The sequence below is a fragment of the Equus przewalskii genome, chromosome 18 (assembly GCF_037783145.1).
Source record: "Equus przewalskii isolate Varuska chromosome 18, EquPr2, whole genome shotgun sequence".
Taxonomy (NCBI): domain Eukaryota; kingdom Metazoa; phylum Chordata; class Mammalia; order Perissodactyla; family Equidae; genus Equus; species Equus przewalskii.
In genome coordinates this window covers 30,111,731-30,136,888 of record NC_091848.1, presented here as the reverse complement: position 1 = coordinate 30,136,888, position 25,158 = coordinate 30,111,731, and the positions used below count along the sequence as shown (strand labels likewise).

Below are 25,158 nucleotides of genomic sequence, written 5' to 3'. Positions count from 1 at the left end.
CAAATCATTTTTCCACATATACTGAGATGATTTTTTTCTCGTTTTTATCTGTTTATGTGGTGAATAACATTGATTTTCAAAAATTAAGCCAATATTGTATTGAAACATAAAAGCCTCTTGGTTAAGCTCTTGTCTTTCTATATATACATGGATTCAATTTTTAATGCTTTTTAAAGATTTTTATTAGTTTTCTTATATAGAAGTATAACATACAAATAATAAAATATGCAAATCTTAAATGTTACAACTGGATAAATTTTTAGAATTGTATACTCCCATGTAACTACTATTTAATCAGATATTTATAACATTACCTACACCTAGAGGCCTCCCTTATGCCCCCTCCCGGTTAATACCAGTCCCAAACATAAGCACTATTCTGACTTCTACCGTGATAGATTAGATTTGCCACTGCTTGAACTCTATATACATAGAATCATACAATATGTACTTTCTGTGTCTAGTTTCATTTTCTCAATATTATGTATGTTTGCCTTTGTGTGGCAACAATTCTCTGTTTTACTCTATGTATAATATACCATTGTATGAATATACCACTATTTTGTCTCCAAGTTTGGGTATCATGAATGAAGCTTTCATCCACACTCTCATACATAACTTTTGTTGCATTTATACATTCATTTCTGTTTTGTTTATACATAGGAGTAGAATGACTAATAACTTAGGGCATTATATATTCAGATTAGTAAACACTGCTAAAAGATTTTCAAGGTGGATGTATCCATTAAAGTTCACAGAGATGTATGAGAGTTCTATTTGCTTTTCATCCTCATTAATACTTGGTGTCTTTTTTTTAATCTTAGCCATTCTAGTGGAGTAGTGATAGCTTTTGTGGCTTAATTTGCATTTTTCTGATAACTAAAGATTTGAAGACACTTTTATATACTTATTGGGCATTTGTATATCCTGTTTTCTAAAGTGGCTATTTAGTATTTTGCCCATTTCTTAAATAGGTTTTATATCCTTTTGTTATTTGTAGGAATTTTCTATATGTTTCAGTACAAGTAGGACATGTGTATTATAAATATTTTACCAGTCTTTCAGTTGATATTTCTCACCCTTAATATCTTTTGGTGAACTACAACTTAATTATAACAAAGTCTAATTTATTAATATTTTATGGTTAATGTTTAAGAAATCTGCTTAAGGAAACTGACTTCCAAGGACATGAGCTTTTCTTGTATCTTATCTTTTAGAAGCTTTTACTTATTGTTGTTTCACTGTTTACTTCCTTAGCTATGATTCTTCTGGAATTAAATTTTGGACTTGGTGTGAGGCGGAGGTCAATATTCATATATTTTAAAAATATAGATATCAAGTGAACCAGTACCTTACACCGAAAGAACTGTATCGCTTCCCGTTTTGCAGTGTCATTTTCATCATTGACCAAATATTTGTATGTTACATATGTGTTGTCTTCTTTTTAGTACAATAAAGCATTTTTTTAATCAAGCTTAGTTTAAGTTTTATTTTGTAACAAGATTTCTTTGTTATTTTGATACTTTGCATTTCTGTACATATTTTGGAATCACTTTTCAATTTCTAGAAGAAACATCAGAAGGAAAGAAATTTTTCTGGCATTTTGATTGGAATTATATTTTCTATAGATGAACTTGCATAGATATGATATCTTTGTGATGTTAAGTCTTTCAATCTATAGACATAGTATAACTCTCTTGTCATTTAGTTCTCCCTCATTTCTGTCAAAAATAAATCCAGTACAGAACCTTAAATGTTTTATTTTTATCTTAAACACTACACTTTATTTTGCCTATCATTGCAGCCCCATTTTGTATTTTAGTCCGCCTTTCAAATAGTTCCATTCAAGTTACTACTAAAATGTTGAACAGGGCAGAAGCAAGCATAATTCACTAGGTATACTACTAGGAAAGCTTCCTCCAAGTTTATGTGAAGATTCAATAGCCACGTCCTGGATATGCTCACTCAGTTAATTATGAATTTATCGATGTGAATTTTCATGCAGCTCTTATTTCTCCAGCTTTTCTCAAGTACAGCAGGAAATATTTATTAAGTTTTAGATAGATTATGACTATATCATTTTATTACAGAAGCTGTGGTCAGAGCTTTTTAAATTATTTGCCACATTGAACATCCAAGGATAAGCAGAAGCAACACCAGGCTTTCTGGAAGAATTCCCTCAGCAGCTTGTGCATGACCGACCTCGTTCCCTTATCTCCACTCTGCCCCATTAGCTCTAAATCCTACTCTTGCATGTGTCTCTGGGAATACATTTATTCGTTTCAACTTGATATATTTTTACTGCCTACCTAGAATAACTTTGTTCATTTGATATTGTTTGTGCCTAAAGTTTGGCCTGAGTTTTTGCTTCTGGACGTAACACTTGCTTGGTCAACAGTCCAAATGATGGTCCATCTGGATTTCTAATTAGGCCTAATATTCTTTCTGTTCTTCCATTCTGTCTCTGGTAATTGTTTGTGAAATCTCGTATCAACAGAGTTAATAATTCTATGAAAAAGAATGAAATTTGCCTGATACAGTGAATTCATTATCACCATTTCCTACTTCTGAGAAACCTCACACTATCGTGTTCCTAATTTCCTCTCTGTAATCTTGCCAAAGATCAATTTCAAGTTCAGATTGGTAGTTTGTGGGATAGAAATTGTATCTATGCACAATCATAAAGTGCTCTGTCTTATGTAACCTGCTCTTTTTCATTTAAAAATATATCATGAAAATCATTCTTATGTTATGCATCTGATGACCACCTATCTATTTTTGCTAATTATTTCTTCTCAGATAAATCTTCTAAAGGTTCTCAACTGAGATGATTTGATGAATCATGGAGCAAAAAGAGTAACTATTTACTATAGAGATTCAATCAATTTTGAGACATCCAGTAGAGTTAAAGACCACTTTAAAAATAGAAAGAATGATGGTTACCAGTGCCTGGGGGATTGGGGAAATGGGGAGATGCTGGTCAAAGGGTGCAAACTTCCAGCGATAAGACAAATAAGTTCTGGGATCTAATCTTTAGCATGGGAATTGTAGCTAATAACACTGTATTATAAACTTGAAATTTACTAAAAGAGTAAACCTTAAATGTTCTCATAAAAAAAGAAATGGTAAATTACGTCACATGATGGGATATTAGCCAATTCTGTAGTGGTAATCATTTTGCAATATATAAGTATATCAAATCAATATGCTGTACACCTTAAACTTACACAAAGTTATATGTCAATTACATGTCAATAAAGCAGTGGGGGGGCGGGGACGAAAGGAGTTGTTCAGGTGATCCCTGAGGTTTATAAAGTAATTCTTGGACATGAAGTCTGGTGAACTCTTACCAGTCCTGATTGCCTGGCCCAGAGCCATATCATCAGCTGAAAAATAATTCTAGCTTTCCATGTCTCTCTACCAGGTACACAACTTTGTGATTGTAACCTATTCCTCGGGGCAATTTAGGATTTAGGACCAGTTCTCAAGGAAATCCTGAAACTGCTCTAGTTTCCATGACAAAGTGCAGAGAACAGGTCCCCTCCTTCACCAGGGCAATCATTTGCTCCCACAACTCCATTAACCAGTGAAAATTTTAAATTATTTATTTGTCGCTATTGGATAGATATAACTTTTTAAATTTAATCTCACAAAAGTCTACCTCTACCTCTATTGTTTCTAGCACATTCTGTTTACCCTTCAATGTACTACCTGAGTTCTTCCTCCATAAAGATTTTTGTAACCATGCCATCCCATATTAGCTTCTTTCTTGGAATATCTGTGGAACTTAAAATCTTTAAAGCTTACAGATTCATTAGAGTTAAAGTTAGAAAGGAACATTGGAGACCTTTAGCTTGCCCATCCTATTTTACAGAAAGGAGTCTGAGACACAGAGAAGTGAGATAAATGGGAATGATGTGTAATTTCACATTACGTATGTTGTTTAAGTATGTATATTTATCACACATATATGTTTGTGCTACATATAGACACATATGCACATTTATATAAACGTGTGTATGTAATGCATTCTCTTAGTTGGTCACCTTCTTGAGTGTTTTTTTCATTATCTCTATTGGTTCTAAAAATGCAATGTTATTTATTTACCAAACACATTAAATTAATTGGGAGAAGAGCTTTGCAAAATAATTCTATAAAGATCTCAAAACTATAAATAGTTTCTGCCAATAATTCTCAGATAATGGAACACTATTTAATTTAAATGTACTCCTTCAATCTCTTTTAGTTCTTTCTCTCTCTCTCTCCTTAATCAGGCGAGAAAATAAGAAATGCCAATAGAACAAGCCAAGGTTTAACAGGATTGATCCTGTTGAGAGTTGTGCAGAATAGTGTAAAGATCCAAGAAAAGACACATTCTAGCTCCAAGCACAACGAAATGTCTAGGTGGTTTGTCAATGTGCCGTTAAATCCCCCTCTGAAGGGAAACATTAAAAATTCTTCCCACTGTGCCTTTAAAAAGCCTCTAGTGTGTTAGCTGGGATTCTGCTGCCAGACTAGCTGGGACATTCCTCATCTTTCACCACTGAGATTCTCTAAATGTCTGTCTCCAGTTGCAGGGCTTGCTGAATAGGTCGGCATTACGTCATGCTCTCAGAAAAGGTGGCAAAACAAGCTGATTGTCTATTCCCTCTGTTTATTATTTATTTTAGGCAAATGTGAACCCTTAGATTTGAGACACAGCACTCTTGGTAACTAAAGCACAGAACAATAGCCTAAAGGAGGTGAAGGGTAGGGGTTGGCAGCCAGTTCTCACTTGGGAAAGCTTGAGGAGGTGGGGTGTGGGGGTGACCGGGGGGCAAAACGTGAGTCAAAAGAGAAGTCCAAGTGTGTGTCTGGGATCCTTTAACGGAGGCAGAATACTGACTAGTTGAGCAAATTAAGTCCTTTCAGGGGCGTCCAGATAAACGATTGGTTTGCATTCAAGCAGAAAATACCATTATTTCTGGTTTCGTGTAGTGTACATTAGAGAAAAGAGATGACAATTCCTCCTCTGTAACCTGAGTATATGAAAGAGATAAGCATGCAAGAAAGTGAGGGAGAAAGTATTGCTGACTTCTTCTTTTCCCCAAAAGAAAGTAAATTTGTTGAGGATGACTTTTTAAAAATACCAAATTAATGAAAAGTGGAAAGAAATATATAATCACTCATTCTGTGAAACGTCTGTCCTAAATTGTGTGGCAGGTGTGGCGAAGAGCGATGAGATCTTCGATGGATCCACTCTTTCAGGTGCTCCGTTGCAATTCCACCTGCACAGGAGCAGCTGGTGGAAGCTGCTGGTATGTAGGGTCAGTTGGTGTCAGGTTTTGATATTTTATTTGAACTAGAACCTCCTTCAATAATCTGAATCAGAACAATCTAAAAATCCCTCAATAATCTGAATTTTCAAAGTAAGAGCAAAATGTTGAAAGGGGACATTTGTGTGTTTGTGAAGAAACTCATTTCTCATTAAACTGCAATGTGGTGATGACAAGTGCTAACAGATTTATTTTGATTCCTGAGGGAGAAATCACAGAAAAATGCAATTTTATGCATTAATATATATAAACTTAATATGCTAAAATTTCAGTGCTCGTTTTAAGACACAATGCCTATGTGTGTTATGGATATTAGATTCTAAATTGAAAGGAAAAATGAGTCTCTTTAATTTTGGGTAGACTTTGCTTTATGTTAGTAAAAGTTTGTAAGAGCAATTTTTTTCTTTATATTCTTATAGTCTATGAGATAAAATATTCTATGAAATTTAGAGAGTGACTTAACCACAGAAGTACATGTTAAAGTTGAAGGTTCATTTGTATGAATACAAAAAAGTTAAAAAAGATGTAATGTACAGTAGAGTTGATGCGGGATCGGTGAGCCGAGGAGTCGAAAGAATGATTTCTTAGACTCTCAAGATCTGGCAGTAGTGCTCTTTTATTTAGAGAATAGTGTGGAATAGCATGGGGACAGGACCCATGGGCAGGCAGAGCTGGTGCGTGGGGACAGGACCCACGGGCGGTCAGAGCTCCTGCTGCTGCCCCAAGTTGAGGGTTAGGGCTAATTTTATAAGGCATGGGTACATGACTTATTTTTACTGGAAAAAAAGAAAAGATGATGTAAAAAGTCATTAAATGATTTCAGTGCAGATGGGGTCTGGTTATTGTGCGGTCATATAACTTTAGATACAAATCTGGCCATATAGATCGGCATGTAGGTGAGGATGTCCTGGGCTTCGCTCCCTGGGGCGGTCCTAATTCATACCATAAAAAAAGTCCACTGGGTCGTATAGTTTGGCATGTAGGCCAGGTCACCTTGGGCTTCTCTAGCTGGGGCAGCCTTAATCCACATCAGAGTGACTAGTTAATAACACTGTTGTGTATTTGAAAGTTGCTAAGAGTAAATATTAAAAGTCCTCATCATAAGAAAAAAATTTTTTTGTAACTTTTCGGTGATGGATATTAACTAGACATTGTGATGATCATTTCACAGTGTACACGAATATTTAATCATATTGTACAACTGAAACTAATATATTGTTATATGTCAATTATGATACAATAAAAGGTTTTGATATGAAAGATGAGTTGAAAATAGAGGAGAGAGAAATATACATACAAATACAATACATACATTTAATAGATGTAAGGTGTAGAATGCACGCACACATATAACATATTTAAATCTAGAAACATATCAGTATGCTGTGGGTCTGGATTTGAATCTTGGTTTTCTTGTATATAGTTGTGTGAGCTTGGACTATCTAATTAGTGTCTCTAAGGTACGATCATCTTCTATGTACAATGAGTATGATGATTCCTATCTCATAGAGTTGTTTCAATGATTAACATAAGTGATATCACATACATAAAGGGTTTAGCATTGCATCCTGTGCTTGGTAAATGTTCAACTGGTTTTCGATATGTTGTATTCTCTTATCGTCCCATGTAGCTTGGTTCACTGTCTTTTTGGTTAACTCTTTTAATTCAGAACCCTTATATTAAGAATAAAAGACATTAATGAAAGAGATAAAAGGTCTTCACCAGTACACACACTCGGGGGAAAAAGACTAAAGAGATTGTTTAAATGCGTTCTGAATGTTTTATCAATATTAGTGCATAGGATCAAATATGTGAACATAGGGGTGGGAATGTCTATATAAGAAGTCTGTTTAAATGGCTACAAGGAGACTGAACTGGTTAAATGTTCACAAGTACACATGCCTTTTCACTTTTCCCCCATTTATGTATTTGAGCACCATTTTGGACCAGGCTAATGTTTTTAGCTGTCAGAGCATGCTCTACTCATCATATACACACGAAGACCTAGGTATTGCCATGGCAATGGGAAAGGCTGGTCTGGATTCCTTACAGCTTGAATGCTTCAAAACAAACAAACTTGCACCATGGGCTCACACAAAATGCCTATTTTAATCAGCATTAATGGCTCTGACAGCCAGAGGCTCCTTTATCTGCTCTGTTTGCGACAATTTGCTAATGATAATTGAAAATGCCTGGTGTTTGCCAACAATTCCAGAGCTGCCTTCTTCAACTTAAAAAGATAAGAGTAGTAGAGAAGTTTAAGAACAATATTCACATAGGGAAGTTTTGACTAGGGAATTCAAAGAAGTTTAAAAGAAAACCAGTGCACTGGGATAAAATGGATTTGATTCTGAGGAGGAAGGTTGCTGTGTTACATTAACTTCAAAGCCCAACCTACTGCTAGGATAGAAAAGATATTTATAAATAAAATGTTGGCATGAAATTTTCTTATAAATCAGCATATACAACCGTTAGGTGAAATACCTGATGCGGATATAATTTATGTTATTTCCAGCTCTGTATCAGGGATTCCTAAGTTATAATTCACAGACAATGAACCAGCTCCCGGAGGCCTATGTGTCCTTAAAATTTTAGGCAATAATGTGAGTTCAGGCCCATCTGTGATATTTTTCTGGATAGAAGATCAACAGCTCAACAGTTTTTAACATGGTTTGTTACCCATAAAAATTGTTATCATGGTCATTACTTTTCATAGTCGTTGCATTTTCCTAGGTAGTTGAATTTTAAAGTTATTATATTGGAAAGTAATTTTAAAATATATTTCAAGAGCTACCAAGAGTGATAACTCTACTTTTAGGAATTTATCCTAAGCAAACAATCCAATAGAAAAATAAGTCAACAAACAAGTATGTATCAATTAGAAAGTCTTTAGCCGTTTCAATTAAAAAGTACCTTTAAAAATAAGAATATTTGTCATCTCACATTACAAGAAGTATAAAGACATGAGTTACATGTTTAGTCAATTCAGTGATTAACTAACTTACCCCTTTTCCCATCTTTCTCCTCTGCTTTCTTTGTATATTCACTTACCACTCAAGGCTGGTATCTTAGGTATCATTAAGACTGCAGCAGTTCCAAGATTCACATGTAGCTAACAATGCTCAGAAGTAGGAAAGGAGATCATTCCCTTCAGGTGTCTATAATTAAAATCAGAAAACTTTCCCAGAATCTCCTCAGATGCCGCTTCCCTCTCATTGGCCAAATTTGCATTACATTACTTTGCCTAAAACAATCATTGGCAAAGAGATGATCACGTTCATTCCCTACAAAGGGAGAGAGGGCCAGCCTACCTGAAGGATAAGGTTGCTCAGAGGAAGGTGAAAAAAATTAGAGAACTGTTAGGTAGAAGGAAGATGAGGCAATGACCATTGCATAGACCAGTGTTGGTACTGACCACACTGCACTGCCTAGGGAATTTCCTTTATTGAAAACCGTATTTTTATGGTTAAATATTTCCTAGGTATGAACAAGAATTGATAGTAATATAGCCAACATCTGTGCCTCAATCACTCAGTTTTATTAAGTACTAACATTTGTTTAGATCTTCATTAGAGGATGAAGTTACAAATATATTTGTGATCACCTCGGAACTCAGCATTGATTATATTTCCTTTTCTTCTTCCCCAGCTGTGACTATTAACTTGAATTCCTTATTTCCTTTCCCGTGCTTGATTTTATATTTGTGTTACATAGAGTAAGAAAGCTCTAAAACTACATTTGTGATGTTCATTCTTGAGTAAAGAAAATAGAACAAATATCAAGTTTGTGCAGGAAAAAAACCCCCAAAATAATATTCCTAAGAATTGCAAGAAGGTTTTAGTTCCCTGTGGTCCTAAATTTTGCTTCACCAAGCTCAGTTAGGCAAATGAGTCAATAAAAATTAGAACTGCATTTCACAAGAAATGATCTTTCAAGCAAACAGCCAGTGATAAATTATCTCCCATTTGTGATCTAAAACATTTGAAGAAATACCTCAATGAATGTCATGTCCTTGCAGCATACAAGAGTAGCAGGAACAAAAAAGGAACGAACTCTAATTTCATGATATAGGACACTGCCATAAGGATGATGCTTTGAAATCCACCTGAATTCCTAAGCTCTCCATTTCAAATATGCAACCAAAAATGGGGATCCAGTAGCACAGAGTCCAGGAGAAAGTCCTGATATTGCATCTATCGCCAGCTATATTCATCCTACAGGGGAATTCTCCGATTTCCCTGTAAGTGTCCTGCCTGAGGAGGCAGGGAATTGGCTATTGGCTATCTGCACCATCCAAAAAAATATAGGCCACTTTTCCTTCTTTAAGACTTGAAGTTAACAGTTCTCAACTCAACAGACTAATATGGATGGGTTAGAGAGTTTTGGACTAAGCATAATTCCGCCTGCCCATAATTTATTTAATTTGCTCAAGTGCCCAGTGGAGCATGTCTTATTCATCTATTATGTTCAAGGGTGTAGTAGTCAACAAACAGTCCAAGACGAATAAACACCAGTTCATGTATTAAGGAGGTTACTCTCTTTGGGCACAAACATGTATGGTAATGAGATGTGATAAATGCTCTTTTAAGTAAATATTACAGGGTGATCATATATTAGTCAGAAATTAGGGTCTACTGTGAAGATGTGGGAATGTTTCATGGAGGAACATATAAGATGGTTCTTGAAGAATAAGTAAGAGTTCACCAGGTAAAGAAGAGAGGAAGACAATGTCAGACAAATCAAATACATTGTCTTTCAAATAGCAACTCCAATTGGTTCCTGGCCTCTTGAATGTCGTCCCTTACGGTGCACTTTTATTAGACCCACTTATTTGGCTCTTAATGGACTGCAAATCTCTTCCCGTTTTGAGTAAATTTTCTGAGATTCCCTTTTAGTGATGCTTTTCATTTATTTCTTCATTCCATTTCTGACCTCCTTTTGCCTTCTTGCTTCACTCAGAGGTAATTCTCTTCTCAAACCCAATATTCTTGCTATTCTTTCACAATAGACCTTGGGAGTAGAATAGACCTTGGGAGTCCACTGGGCCCGGAGCAAGAATCTATAGCTACCAGAGGTTCATTTCCCTATCTTCAAGCACAAGGTGAGTTTAATTCTTATCCTTTCATCAAGGCTGAGGGAAAATTCTTGTATCCCAAAGCCTGGAAGAGTAATAGAATAATTAAACATCCATAGTAAACCATCTGCATGTGCAGGCCACATCCTGCCCCAATCTCTCTCTCTTGCTCGCTCTCTCAGGGTTTTACAAACTTTTAAAAAATTATTTCCTCTCTAAAGAGCCTTTTAAAATATTTTTTCCTAATTACCCTTTCATGAAATTTTAATACTATAAATACACTGTACATCTCTTCATGTGCTGTATGCATATCTGAGTTTATGCATTAAATGTAAGGATTTTTTTTATTCCCTCAAGAGTCAATTTTCACCCCCTAGGGTCAACGTTGCCCTGTTGAGAATGCAAAACTGATCTATTTATCTATCCATCCATTTATACATCTTGCATTTTTTTCCCAAAAGAAAAACATATCACAAAACTTCTGTGAACTTTAGTCATCAAGTTTATGAAAAATGAAACTTACTCTGACTAATTAATTCACAGGGATATTTTGAGATATTACTAATTATACAAGTATTCTAATGACTACGTTATTATACAGATTGAATTTTGAGGAAAACTTTAGGCAGAATGCACAGTTTTGGCTACCATCTTGGCTGTTTTATATCTTTAATATTTTCTCTATGACTTCCTTTGAATAATCTTTTTGATTTCCCTACCAGTCTTTTATGGAGAGACTGTATATGTATGTATAAGTAAGTGCATTTTGCTCATATTTTATTTATTTATTTATGTATTTATTGAGGAAGATTAGCCCTGAGCTAATTACTGCTAATCCTCCTCTTTTTGTTAAGGAAAACTGGTCCTGAGCTAACATCCATGCCCATCTTCCTCTACTTTATATGTGGGACACCAACCACACCATGGTGTGCCAAGCAGTACCATGTCCACCCCAAGATCCGAACCAGCGAACCCGGGCCGCCGAACCAGGACGTATGCACTTAACCGCTGTGCCACAGGGTTAAGACCCCCTTTTTGCTCATATTTTATACAAAGAGTTCAACTGTGGACTAATTTATAGTCTCCTAAATGAATTATATTAGAATTAGTTAATGGTTTGTACAATCCTAACTCAAGCACTGAGAAGCAGGATCCCCTTGGGTAGAAGCTTCAGAATTGGTGAGAGAAAGAGTTCTCCTCGATCCGGTATAAGCAAGGGCATTTCTGAGGAGCGCCCTTACACTACATGGTCTTTTAGGAACCTCTGATTTGATTATTTCTGGAATGTCAAAAAAAAAAACTATCTCTTTTACCGAACACATGCTAAGTAACCAGGTGCCCCCAGACGATGTTTTTTTGTTGAATAGATGTTAAAAAGAATTGCTTCGTAAAAACATAAGGGCGATTTTATTCACTTAAATAAACTCAAAGCAATTAAATATGTAAAATGTGACTCCCAATCGAACGCAATTTCTGCATTCAAATAAAAAAAATGGCTACTGATATGAACAGAATTCAGGGAAGAGTCTTATTCAGCAAAATTCATTCGTATATATTTTTCTCTTAGAATGGACTGATTTCGAGGCTTCTGTTTATCTGTCAATGACCATACACCTTTTTTCACCTCTACCTTATGTTTACTAGATAAATTGCATGCTGTGGACTCAGGTACCTGGGCTTGAATCTCATATCTAGCATAAAATCCTTGCATGTTTGGGGCCAGTAATTTTATCGCTTCGATCTTTACTTCCCTTATTTAAGAAAATGGAGGTAATAAAATACATACACAAGATTTGGGGGAATATTAAATAAGATAACGAGCCTGGCATAAAGGAGACACTCAAAAACGTGAATCTGTTTACCTTTCCCCCAACCACATTTCACTCCAAGTGCAGAGGTTGTATTGGCTTATAGATTTGTGAATGGACCTTACCTGTGAACCACCTTCTCCATTCTAAACACAAAATCCTTGAGGGTTATAGGTGATTGATAAACAGGAGGAGGAGGAGAACAGTCATTTTCATTTATTATCAAATATTTCCAGAACATAAAGTATAGGGCAAGCCCCATCTTAGGCTCTGTGAGGGTTTTATGGAGTTCACTAAAAAGTGGAAGAGACCGACATAAAAAGCAATCAATCTTACAAGGCAGGGCTTGATAATCAGTTACAAGTGTTCAAGAAAAATCCTGTAAGAGCACAGAGGAGGGTGTGTATAATTCTGTCTGCAGGAAACTGACCATATCAACAAGAAAAGAGCAAAGAATCCAAAAGCAGCGTTCTATCTAGGGGTAGCCTACGTCAAAGACCACCTTTGCCTGAGTCCTCACCCACAGATAGTTTGCATTTGAAAATATTGCCATTGTACATTTCACATATTGGTGCTTCCTTTCCCTTTCATCCTCCACTATCTGGGCATTCAGGAACTGTAAAATAGTTTTGCTAAATGTCCAGTGGGGCAGATTATCTATGGCTGTTAACAAGGGGCAACGGACAGAAGCATTCCTCAAAAATGGCTTGCACTTGGGTTTGGGGAATGCGATTTGCCAAAAGGGAAATCTGTGGGTGCTAAATTTAGATGTGAATAGAAAACTTGTGGGTTCCAAATCCCATTTGGCTCCTAAGCCAGACACAACTTCAGGGCTGTGTGGAGCTTTTTTTCTCCTTTTTTTTTTTTTTTTTCCTTTTTCTATTTTATTCCCATGGCAGTCTTAGAAGAAGGAGCAAGAATTCCTTTCAAGCAAGAATGTTTATTGCCTGCATGATGCAGGCTTCCATTTAGTTAGGAAAACATGTTTTTCAATTAACTTTCCCTTGATAAACAATGATTTAATTTAAAGGGATGACTGTTTTGCAAATTGCGATAAAACACATTTTATGTAGGAGGAAACCTTACTATTTTAAAGAAGGGATGATTAGTCGCCAAAGTTTCTAGAAGCAGAGTCTAATTTTTGGGCTCTTGCTTCTCATGCCACAATATTTTCAGTAGTGTACCTGAAACCCAAAAGCCAGAATAATTTCATTTGAAGTGTCCAAATGAAGATGGCATTTATCCCATCTAATCCATTTGATTTTCATTGGTTTGCCTTTTGGTGAACAAATTCTCTTTGATGATAGCAATTCGCTTTAAAACTGACACCAGGTCTTAGCTTTATTAAGAATGAATGCCTCATTGTTTCCCATCAAATCTTCACACTTCATTCATTCTCGCGTGCTCTCGCTTATTCTCTTCCTCTCCCTCTTTACCATATTTCATGTCTAGTTGCATGAGGATTATTAGAATATTTTTTCCCTTCTTTGACTTACCAAGCCAAGTAATTTAGGATGTAAATCTCTTGAATCCCGCTCAGTTACCACTACATACAGATTTCTAGGCATATTCATATATATGAAATATATAAAAAGGAAAAGAAACACAAGGCTAAAGTTAACCTGAATATAAATCATTGCATATAAATTTATAGTAAATCTGTCCATAATTATAATGAATGACAACTATGATGACAACAACAATAACTATAATACCAATTAACTAAAGAACGTGCCTTTCCCTCCCCACACATTCCTCTCTCCCCTGCCACCAGCAGAAGCTATAAGAATAAGTCTTATTTAACAACTTAAGCTCTTATAAGTAGCATTTAAAAATCTTTAGCATGGTGTTTTCACAGCCAAAGTAGAAATCACCAGGTAGCATTTCACCAAAGAAAAGGCTTATTTTCTAATTCTGGCATGAATGTGCAATTTGAGAATGTGGGTAGGGGTGACAGAAATGGACAATGCCAATAATTTAAATGATTATACGAACTACCAACTTTATTGTGACGCAGATGGTCACATGTATTTGGGAAGCTGTTAGGAAAATGTTTTCCACAAAACATATTTAGATGCTCTTCTTACATATGTCTTTGAGAGGTGATGTGCACATGCATAAGTGTGTATTTATTTGTAAGAGGTCAAATAGGTTACCTGCTGGGCATGAAGAAAACCAAAATTGTGTGCCGTTCATACTTCCCCAAAGAGCAGAATTGGCATGTTCTTGCCTGCTGTGGAATGTTCTCCAAGTCTTGAGGTATCTAAGCAACCTCACAACCATGGACTATCCTGTGGTTCTAGGAGAGCCGAGGGCCACCCTAGACTGTCTTGGTGACACCCATGGAGTGTGTTCTTTAATGAATAACTAAGACTTTCAAGAAAGGAGAATAGGTCCTAGAGGGGGACCGATTCTAATGGGTGCATAGAGGGTTTCCTTCGAAAGGTCAGGGGGATTCATTGAGTGACACTTAGAAGAAGTTGTGTGTGGGAGTTCTTTCCAAATGAAAAGTGTCTGAAGGTAGAAGATCAATAGGAACAGGAGACATCTGTGAGATTCCCCCAGTGAAAGGTACAACTCTCGATACTTTTTGTTCTGGTTATGGGAAAGTTAAATATAGTACAGTTATAATTGTTAACTTTTAAGTTATTTAGCTATCCCAACCATTCAGTAAATTCTGATATACCTGTACAGCCCCATGTGATGTTTTAGTGCAGAAAAGATGCCTATGAAGAGGGAGAAGCAGTCGATGGTGATGATTATAATCATGATTTCAGATAGTTAATTGAAGTGAAGTGATTGGTAGAACCCACAATGCTGAGAAGCAATTGCCAACTACAGGAGTCCCCACCTTATCTGTGGTTTCGCTTTCTGAGGTTTCAGTTACGCAAAGTAAACAGCGATCTCGAGGCAGATGATCCTACTTCTGACATATTGTCAGAAAGTCAATAGTAGCTGTCAGAAGGTCGAGAGTAGCCCAAAGCTAGGTCACAGTGCCTACATCATCACCTCTCTTCATCTTATCACATAGGCATTGTAACATCTCACATCATCACAAGAAGGGTGAGTACAGTACAATAAGATATTTTGAGAGAGAGAGAAACATTCACATAACTTTTATTACAATATATTGTTATAATTGTTCTATTTTACTATTAGTTATTATTATTAATCTCTTACTGTGCCTAATTTATAAATTAAACTTTACCATAGGTATGTATGCATAGGAAAAAACATAGTATGTAAAGGGTTCGGTACTATCTGTGGTTTGAGGCATCCACCGGCGGGGTCTTAACATCTCCCCTGCAAAATAAGGGGGACTACTGTAGGTGCCTCAGGAAGGATGTAAAAACCACCAAATTCCAACAGTATATTTACCAATATATAACAGAAGAGTGTGACCTTTAAAGGAGAAAGAAAACTGACATGGGTTAAATTAATAGTTGTAAACATTTATTTAGTATTCAGCATGTGTTGGGTACTCTGCAAATATTATGTTATTTCATAATCACAAAAAAATTGTATATTAATAATCAATGAGCCTACAACTGAAAGAGATGAAATAAGGTTGCCTAGTTTACACAACTTAATGACAGATCCAGGACTCTAATCTTGTCTTTCTTGAACCTATAATATGACTGGCAAGATATTCTGGCTTTCCTTTTCATTTTATTTTTAAAAATATTTGCATTATTAATATTAAAAAACATAGAGAGCCTGAATAAACTGATTGGATTGCACCAATTTTAACATTTATTATATTTAGTGAATTTATTTATTTATTTTTTGCTGAGGAAGATTTGCCCTGAGTTAACATCTATTTCCAATATTCCCTTTTTTTGCTTGAGGAAGATTTGCCCTGAGCTAACATCTGTGCGAATCTGTACTCTATTTGTATGTGTGTCACTGCCACAGCATCGCCACTGACAAGTGTTGTAAGTCTGCACCAGGGAACCAAACCTGGGCTGCCAAAGTGGAGCATGCTGAACTTAACCACTAAGCCATGGGGCTTGCCCCTTATTTAGTGATATTTTTTAAATTTTAATTTTTAAAGAAAAAACCACTTCAGATGGTTTTGAGGTCTGTTGGCAAACCTCAATGACTCATTCCATTTTCCTGCCTCTCTTTTCAGAAGGAACCATTGTCCTGAAGTTGGACTCTATCATTCCCATTGATGTTTTAAAATTTTATGTCATATGGATGAGTTAAATTATATATATATGTTTGTGTAAATATATATGTATATACACATTATATATATGTTTAATATACATATATATGTATATATGTGTGTGTATATAGCTTTGACTCTTGTGGCTTTACTACATGGTATTATTGCACATGTAGACTTAGAATAAAAACCTGCACGTCTTACTTTTAAATTTTGTCCATGTTGATAAATGTAGCTCTGATTCATTAATTTTTATAACAGTACAGCAATAATATGTATGGATACATTACTATTTATTTATTCTCCCATTGATGGATATTTATGTTATTTCATTTTTGATATTACAAAGAATGTCATAATAAACATCCTCTACTTATTACTTTTGTGTGCTTGTGCTAGAGGTTTAGGTGTCTATCTAGAAGAGAGATTGTTAGATCATAAGGAATGTGGATTTAAAATTTTAATAAATGTTTAACATTTCTACCCTCCACAGTAGTTAGTAAGAGTCCCTGATGCTCTATATCCTTCTCACAATTTGCTATTTTCAGAGATTTAAACTTCTGTCCAACTGGTGGTATGAAATGGTATTTCCTTGTGTTGTTAATTTCATTCTCCTGGTTATTTTTAAGGTGGCGCATATTTTCTGCAGTCTATTAGGTTTTGAGGCATCCTCATCAGAGGTGGTTTAAAACACATCCACAAGTTTTTTGACGCACCCTTTGAAAGGTGGAGCCTAATTTCCCTCCCCATCAGTGAGGGCTGGATTTTGTGACTCACTTCTAACTAACAGAAAAAAAGAAACCTATGCTACGTCAGTGACTAGGTATAAAAGTCACTGGAGCTTCCTGCTTGCATGCTGTGTTGTACCCCTTCCTGGGGGGCGGGGTGGGAGTGGAGACAGCTGCTATATCCTAAGTCCACTCAAGCAGCCCAGAAGCGGTCTCTGTAGTGAAAAACTGAGGCCTCTTGACAACAGGCAACAAATAACTGATGCCCCCTGCCAACAACTAGCAAGGAACTGAGAACTTCTTCCAAAGGTGAGCTATCTGGGCAGTAGATCTTCCAGATCCAGCCACGCTTCCAATGATGGTAGCCCCGGATGACGTCTGGCCTGAAACCTCATGAGAGACCCTGAGCCATCACCCCCCAGCTGAGTCACTCTCAAATTCCAGACCAAAGGAAAGAGTGAGATAATAAAAGCTTACTGTTTTAAGCAATTAAATTTGGGGGTATTTTGGTATACATCAATACAGTTTTTGAAGCATCCTCCTCAGAGATTTGTTTTCATGCTTTCTCAACTTTATATTACATTGTTTTTCTTTTTCTAATTGATTTTCTGGAGTTTTTTCATCTATTCTAGATATTCATTGCAAATAATTTCTCCCAGTCTGAATTTCCTCCCAAGTTTGCTTATGGAGCGTTTTGTCACATAAAAGTTACTAATTTTAATGCATTCAAATATATTAACAATTTCCTTTATTATCAGTGGCTTTAAGTCAAATACAAGAAAACTTTCTTGGAGCAGTTAGTGCAAAGTATTTTTTCATTTCCTTTTAAATGCTTAAATTTTTGTTTTTAAGATGTAGTTGCTTAGTCCATTTGGAATTGTGAGTGTGTGCATGCACGTGTATGCGTGTGTGTGTGATATGGGGTATAAAACTAATTCTTTTTCATGCAATAACTAATTGTTCCCAAAATATTTTGAACACTTTTTAGTGAGATTTATTCCTAAGAAGTTTATAACTGTATTACTCTTTGAAATCTTTCCTTTCTTTAAATTACATTTTCTAATTGATTATTGATGTGGGAACGTCAATGTCGTTTGGAGCATGCTTGCTATACTCTACTGTTCATCTCCTTCCTCCTCCCCAGTGGGTTCTGTTGACTTCTATCCAGCTGATTATATCCACTTCAAATCAGGTTACTTTTATTTCTATCTATCTAATTATTATGCCTGATTTTTTTATTGAGTTGTCACATCAAATAGTAAAAGTTAAATAAAAGTGAGCGGAGTCACAGTGGGTGACCTTGTCTTTGAAGCAAATGTTTCTAAAGTTCTACAACCACTTGTTTGCTGTGCCTTTTTTTTTTTTTTAACATATTATTCTTTCCTGTTAAAGAAATTCCCTTTATTTTACATTTCCAAAGTGATTTTTCAATTATAAATGAATGCTGAATAGTATTGAATATTATTTCTACATACTTGTTAGAGACTCATAATCTTGCTCTCATGTTTCTTAAAAGCTCTCTTATTTTTTAAAATCCCTATTATCTCTGCTCTGTGAGTGAATTCCTTGGTATTCTCTCTTATTTCTTCATGTCTCTATTCAAGTACTGTACCCATTCGAGAGTTTGTCCTATGAGTTTTAAAATTGAAATAAATATGCTTTTGTATTTTTTCATCTTTCTTTTTTCATATGTGCCTCGTTGTTTCATATCTTGTTCAGTTTTTGATATTATCATTTCATTTATCTGAAGCTCTTAACCATATCATTTTATAGTTGTTTTCATATTGTTCTAGTATTTTCGTATCATTTGGAGTAAATCTATCTCTCACTGATGATTTTTATGACTAACTTTAGTGTTCCAGCTGGATGCTGAAATATTGATTCTCAGGCTCATCTTAAGTGAGAGGTCTTTCACTCTCCCCATCCCAACATTTTGCCTATCAAATAGTTCTGTTATTTCCATGCTACTTCATGTGGCCTCTGATCCAGAACGTCATCTTCCATTTGTGATTCCAGGTCCTCTCCTGATGTGATGTTGACTCTCTCACAGGCTTGGCTCAGGTCCTTGACTTGAGCCTGTGTCTGCTGCCTGTTGCATCCCAGAGCACACATCTCCACGTTAGCCCTAGAGAGGTCCAGGAGCTGTTTTGTTCAGTTTCCTCCATCAATTTGGAGAGTTCTGAAAAACTGCTGGCTTTAAGCTGTGAACCAGGTGTCAATGCGGCCTCTCACATGCAGAACTTTTATTCCTCAAGAGCAGAACTTCTGATTGACTCTCATTTTGGACCTTGAGCCCAGGAAAGCTTCAGCATTATTAATTTGCGTCATAAAATGTATATTATTTTTTAATGGGACCATGTCTTTTTAAAGCTTTATTTTTATACTGTATCTATCCCTGCTATAGATATTAAGTTTGAAGGATGAGGGGATGACTACAAACCAAAAGTTAAAAAAACGTTGACTAGAAGTCTATATGATTCTTAACGGTATAACAATTATAGTAAGACTTGTTGATTCAGAGGAGAAAGAAACTGAAATATCAAATGTACCATATGTTAAATACTAGTTATGTGTCATTTTACATAACTTGAAACAATCCATTGAGGTAAGTCATGTCACATTTTATAAAGGTGAAAAATGAAGTTAAATGACTGAAGAAAAAAAATTTCATATCTGAACTCAGGTTTCTCTGTTTCCAAAACCAAATGTTTCCCTACTACCCCCATGAGACAGAGGATTTTGCTTGTTCATTTGCATGCAGCAATACCTCTATTAATGAGGAAGACCTCGTCCATAGACATATTTCTCTATTAGAGATAGCCATATAAAGAAATAAGAAAAAAGTCACAAAAAAATAAAGAAATAAGAAAAAATGAAAAAAATAACTAACACTTGTACAGCACTTTATAGGTTACAGTGAGCTTTTACATGACTACACCTCCTGGGGATGCTTTGGCCAACCCTGTGTGGATGGTTCTTCATTTCACAAGTGAGGGAACAGAGACTCAGAGCAGTGAAGTAACTTAACCGGATCACGCAAGTGGTAAGTGGAAGTTGCAATGAGGACCTGGATCTCTTAACTCTAGATATTGTCCTCTTTCTGCTATATCACACATTGTGGTTTCCATCTCAGGCGTAACTTGACTGGCTTTCCCTGTCTTCCCTTAAGTTGGGAAATTGCAATAATTTATCAGGATACTCATTACGATTTCAAAGAATATTAAAAAGTTGTCCATCCATTTTTATGCATCTATGATTTAACTACAGTACAAACCAGAAATGTAGTTATAATGTATAATAACTTAGAGTTTAGCTGATGGAAAGCTGTAAATGAGAAGTAGTGGGAAACGACACTCTTTACGAGGCTGCCTTGTGGAGACTATCCTTGATAAAGATGGTTAGGTGACAAAAGTTTTTCTTGTAAATACACAGCCTTCTCTTTTAAATGTTTCTTCCCTTTGAACCTTTTCCTCCTTTCCCTGTGAATCAAATGTCTAGCATCTTGATCCCCATTCTCAGATCTTCTACCACGCCCTTAAGGCTTCCAGTGTTTAGAACACACTTCTATACAGAGATTCTCAGAATAAAGAAGCACCCTCTAAATAATGAAAGGGGTCCTATTTTCGAGTGGCTACCGTAATGAATGGCAGTCTTCTAGTCACTGGAAGTGTTTAAGCAAAGGGGGAAAATAATCACTGTTTCTCCTACCCCTTTAAAAATTTTTGAAAAGAGCAGGCTATAGAAAGTGTCCATGGACAAGCATGTTGCCCCCAGCTGGTGGAGATCTCGGCTAGCTACCGGGCTGACTGTCATGCATGTAACCTTCCTGGACTCCATTTCCTAGGGGTTTGGGAGATCTTATACCCTGAGCTTCTCAGCATGTGCCTGAGTCCTGCCAACTACAGATTGATTTCTCTTCATTCCAACATTCTGAGGTTCTAGACAGGACAGTAAATTATTTTCTGCTCTTGCAAAGGGTCATGATGACCCATATATGAAGTCCTGCATTCCTGGAGGGGGCTCCCTAGATTCGATGTTGCTGGTGTTTTATATCTCTGGATTTATTTTGTCTTCTTAGAATCAAGGCTGTACCAGATGAAGAGGGAGTTGAAGGGGAGCATAACCCTGACTTTGAGTTTATGAAGGTGTCCCTGCCCTGTTTAATTAAAACTGCCTTAAGGCCTTCTAATCCAATTTTTTTTTTGGATTCACAATATATTACTAAAATCTGCTGACTGTTTATATTTCAGTACAGAACTTTTCTTGCCCTAAGGAAATAACTTAAGCACCAAGGCATTTGGACAAGTAGAGGTTTTTCCTCTTATTTGAGTTGAAAACAACTGTTTCATCCAAGATAATTGCCTAATAATATAATGACAACTGAAAATTTACTTCAAGAAAGTTAAATTTATGGTCCTCAAACTCTGTAACAGAGACATTAGTAAGTAAATTACTATTCCATGTTTGGAGATGAAATTAAATTTTATATTTTATACAAATACTATCAGAAGCTTTGATCCTGATGTGAATATGGAAACCAAGGCAAAATTATTTGTCCAGTTTACATGACTTGTAAGTGGGATGGCAATTATTTAAATCCAAGTTTAGTGGTATGAAGATTCAGGCTTTAGTCATTGTGTCGTCCTACCTACCTACTGCGTTACGGTCAAGGACAGTGCCTTTTTTTTTCTCTTAGGCAGCAAACTAACCTCTTTTTCTCAATGTAATATACTAAATTCCTTACAAATGCTCAGGAAACTAGAGGTGCTAGCACAAGAGGAGCAGCGGCGTAGCCGGTGTGGAACAACCTCTCTCCATCCTCAATCCTCAGCTGTGTATTTATTCAATCACGGAGTCCTAGACAGAACCTGACACCAAGTCTTTGATCCAGTGTGATTTGCTTTTCCAACCAACCTTATGTGCAAATTTGGGTACCATTAACATCTGATCTTTTAAAACAAAGGTGTAAAGTGTATGTCTGTAAATAAAATAAACAAAATTCCTGGGGTCAGAAGTTATTTAAAATAGAATACAACTATGGACAAAGGATGATAAAGCTAGATAAAACTAGTTATACAAGCATGAAAATTATAAAATTATATGTGTGTTCTTAAAAAAATGGACTCGAACAGAACATAATCTTTTGGTAACTTATTGGGAATGTTTTCCCAGGCTCATCTGCTTTTTAAATTACGAAGAAAGAACATGAAAGTTTTTATAGTAAAAAGTACAATGCATACTAGAAAAAAGATGCGATATAATGCTGTGGATAAAAGTGTGAGTTGAAGAGGCAGAAAACTAGCTCTGTCACTCACTAGCTGTATGACCGTGGGTAAGTTACTTAACCTCGTGTGCTCCTGTTTCCTCATAGCTAAAATTCGGGTAATAATAATATCTTCTTCATAGGAATGTTGTAGGCATAAAATAAATACATACATATAAAACTGTTGGGGAGCTGGCGCGGTGGCACAGCGGTTAAGTTCGCACGTTCCGCTTTGGCAGCCGGGGTTCACTGGTTCGGATCCCTGGTGTGGACATGGAACCACTTGGCACGCCATGCTGTGGTAGGCGTCCCACATATAAAGTAGAGGAAGATGGGCACCGATGTTAGCTCAGAGCCAGGCTTCCTGATCAAAAAGAGGAGGATTGGCAGCAGTTAGCTCAGCGCTAATCTTCCTCAAATAAATAAATAAATAAATAAAATATTAAGAAAAAAACTGGTAGGACTGTGTCTGGCACATAAAATCATTTAGTAACTGGTAACTCTCGGATACTGTGCCTCTACATGTATGTCTCTATGGATTAGAAGAGGAGCTGAGTGGGAAGAGTCTCATAAACTGTTACTGGAGGACCGACTTCTTGTTCCCCGGGGCTATGAGCCATGGGGGCCAGGGAGGGAGTATGCGCTTTCTGTCCACATCTCCTGATTTGCTAATTAGTTAACCATTCCTCGTAGTTTTCTTTTTCCCAAACCTATACTCTGGATTGAATATCACAAGGGGGAAGTTATACTCTGGGCTTTAGCTTCAAAAGATAGAATAACATGTTAGCTGGATCTGGAAACACAGACTCACACCCATACACATGGGCGCATGTGTGCCTGTGCACCCGCACACACACATACACACACACAGGTCAATATATGTCAATATATGGTTATCTATAATCTCTTTGGTCTAAACTATTTTAAAAGACCACCGTGGCATCACTGAGTAATGAAAACCAAGAGAACGTTTTCCATCTGTGTGAGAATGCAAAGCTGGCTCTTCAAATCAAAGAGAGAATGATAATTTCACTTCCCTCAAACCACAGACTCCAACTCTCACTGAAGCCAATGACATGGGCTATCAGCACAACAATCACGTAATGGATAATTCTGCTGTGAATTGATCGCCAACACGGCACTTGAAAGGTTTGTGTAAGACGTCTGATATTTCAGGCAGATGAACAAATGGCTCGCTAATGTCCCAGTAGACTCTAAGTTCCATTACCATACTGTAAAATGATTAAGAATTGGAATTGAACTGCCTTGACTCCTTGATCTCAATCCCCAGAAAAAGTGCCTCCGCTGATTTATCACTTAGCATTGCTCCTTCAGCATTACAGATGGTCTACATAAGAATTATTCTTTTCATCCAGATGTTGGATAGTACAAAGAAGCCATTATTCTCTCTGTCACATATACAAGAAATGCTTAGATATGTTACTGTTTGTTTTTGGTTCCAGGAAAAGCATATCTCTGAAGATAAATGTCCTACCTTTCCTTTGTTTTCTAACAAGAAGAATAGTTAAATGTCTTCCTTTTTTTTCTTCTGCTCTTAGTAATTAAAGACGGTTCACATAAAGTCCATTTCAGGTGCTTAGTAACTTCATAAAAAAGTTCTTACATTTTTTTCTATATCATCATTCTGTTTCACAATTTATTATCTTATTTTTCACTATTTTTAATTACATAAGTTTTTTGGATGTTGGTGGTACATAAATTCTAAGGAAAGCCAAAGATTTCAACATTTTGCTTTAATTTCTGGCACTTCAAATGAGGCTGGAAAAAGGGAACTCTCTCATTTGAAATGAATAGTAAGATAGTAATTAAAAATTCATAATACACCATTTGATTTAATTGAATGTGTTGAAGATAAATTCTATGCAAAAAAAATTCCCTTTAAAACCTTGAGGCATTTTTATTAATTTGTGAAATGGATATCTGATACCTGATTTTAAACCCTTGCTTTTCTATGCTTGTATTTAATAGGTTCAAACAGTTCTTGGGTGCCTAGTTGGTTATGAATTCAGCAATAAATCTAGTTAGAAAAATATGGCTTCCTGTTAGACACACTTTTAGTGTATTACACATAACAGCTTGACACTGAAAAAATATTCTTACTCTCTTCCCCCTCTTGCTAAACATAAACTCTTCAAACTTTGTGCACTGCTAAACTAAAACATCACTCTTTTAGGTTGTCAAGGATGATGATTTTAGTTATCTACCACTGCATGACAAATTGCCTTCAAACTTAATGGATTAAAAAAACGAATATTTACTATCTCATAGTTTCATCGAGTGAGGAATTTGAGATGCTTTTTGGCTGGAGGTCTCTCATGAGATTGCTAACAGGATGTCTGCCACTGTTGGAATTACCTGAAGGCTTGACCAGGGCTACAGGATCCATTTCCATGCTCGCTTACATGGCTGTGGGCAGCAGGGCTCAGTTCCCTGCTGACTGTTGGTCAGAGGTCTCAGGTCTGCACCCTTTGGGCTCCTCCATAGGGCAGTTTGAATGTTCTCACAATGTAATAGTGACTTCCCCCAGAGTGACTGATCCAAGAAAGAAGCTGACTTCACAATGTCTTTTATGACCTAACTTATACACCAGCACTTCTGCCACATGCTATTAGTAAGAAATGAGTCACTAAATCCAGTTCACATTCAAGGGGAGAGGACTAAACTTTACCCTTTGAGAGGAGCAATATCAAATAATTTGTGGACAAATTTTAATTTAATTTAATTTATTTTTTTATTACTATAACATTGATTTATAACATTATATAAATTTCAGGTGTA

General features: G+C 36.2%; 1 long non-coding RNA gene across 1 annotated transcript in view; it reads right to left on the bottom strand.

Annotated features, from left to right (window-relative positions):
• LOC139077016 (uncharacterized) overlaps nucleotides 1–24,865 on the bottom strand; it is a 62,643-nt gene extending 37,778 nt beyond the window's left edge. Inside the window, exon 1 of the long non-coding RNA XR_011529142.1 lies at nucleotides 24,736–24,865. This is a non-coding gene — a long non-coding RNA (uncharacterized lncRNA). The remainder of the gene's footprint in view (nucleotides 1–24,735) is intronic.
• Between the last annotated feature and the right edge of the window lie 293 nt (nucleotides 24,866–25,158).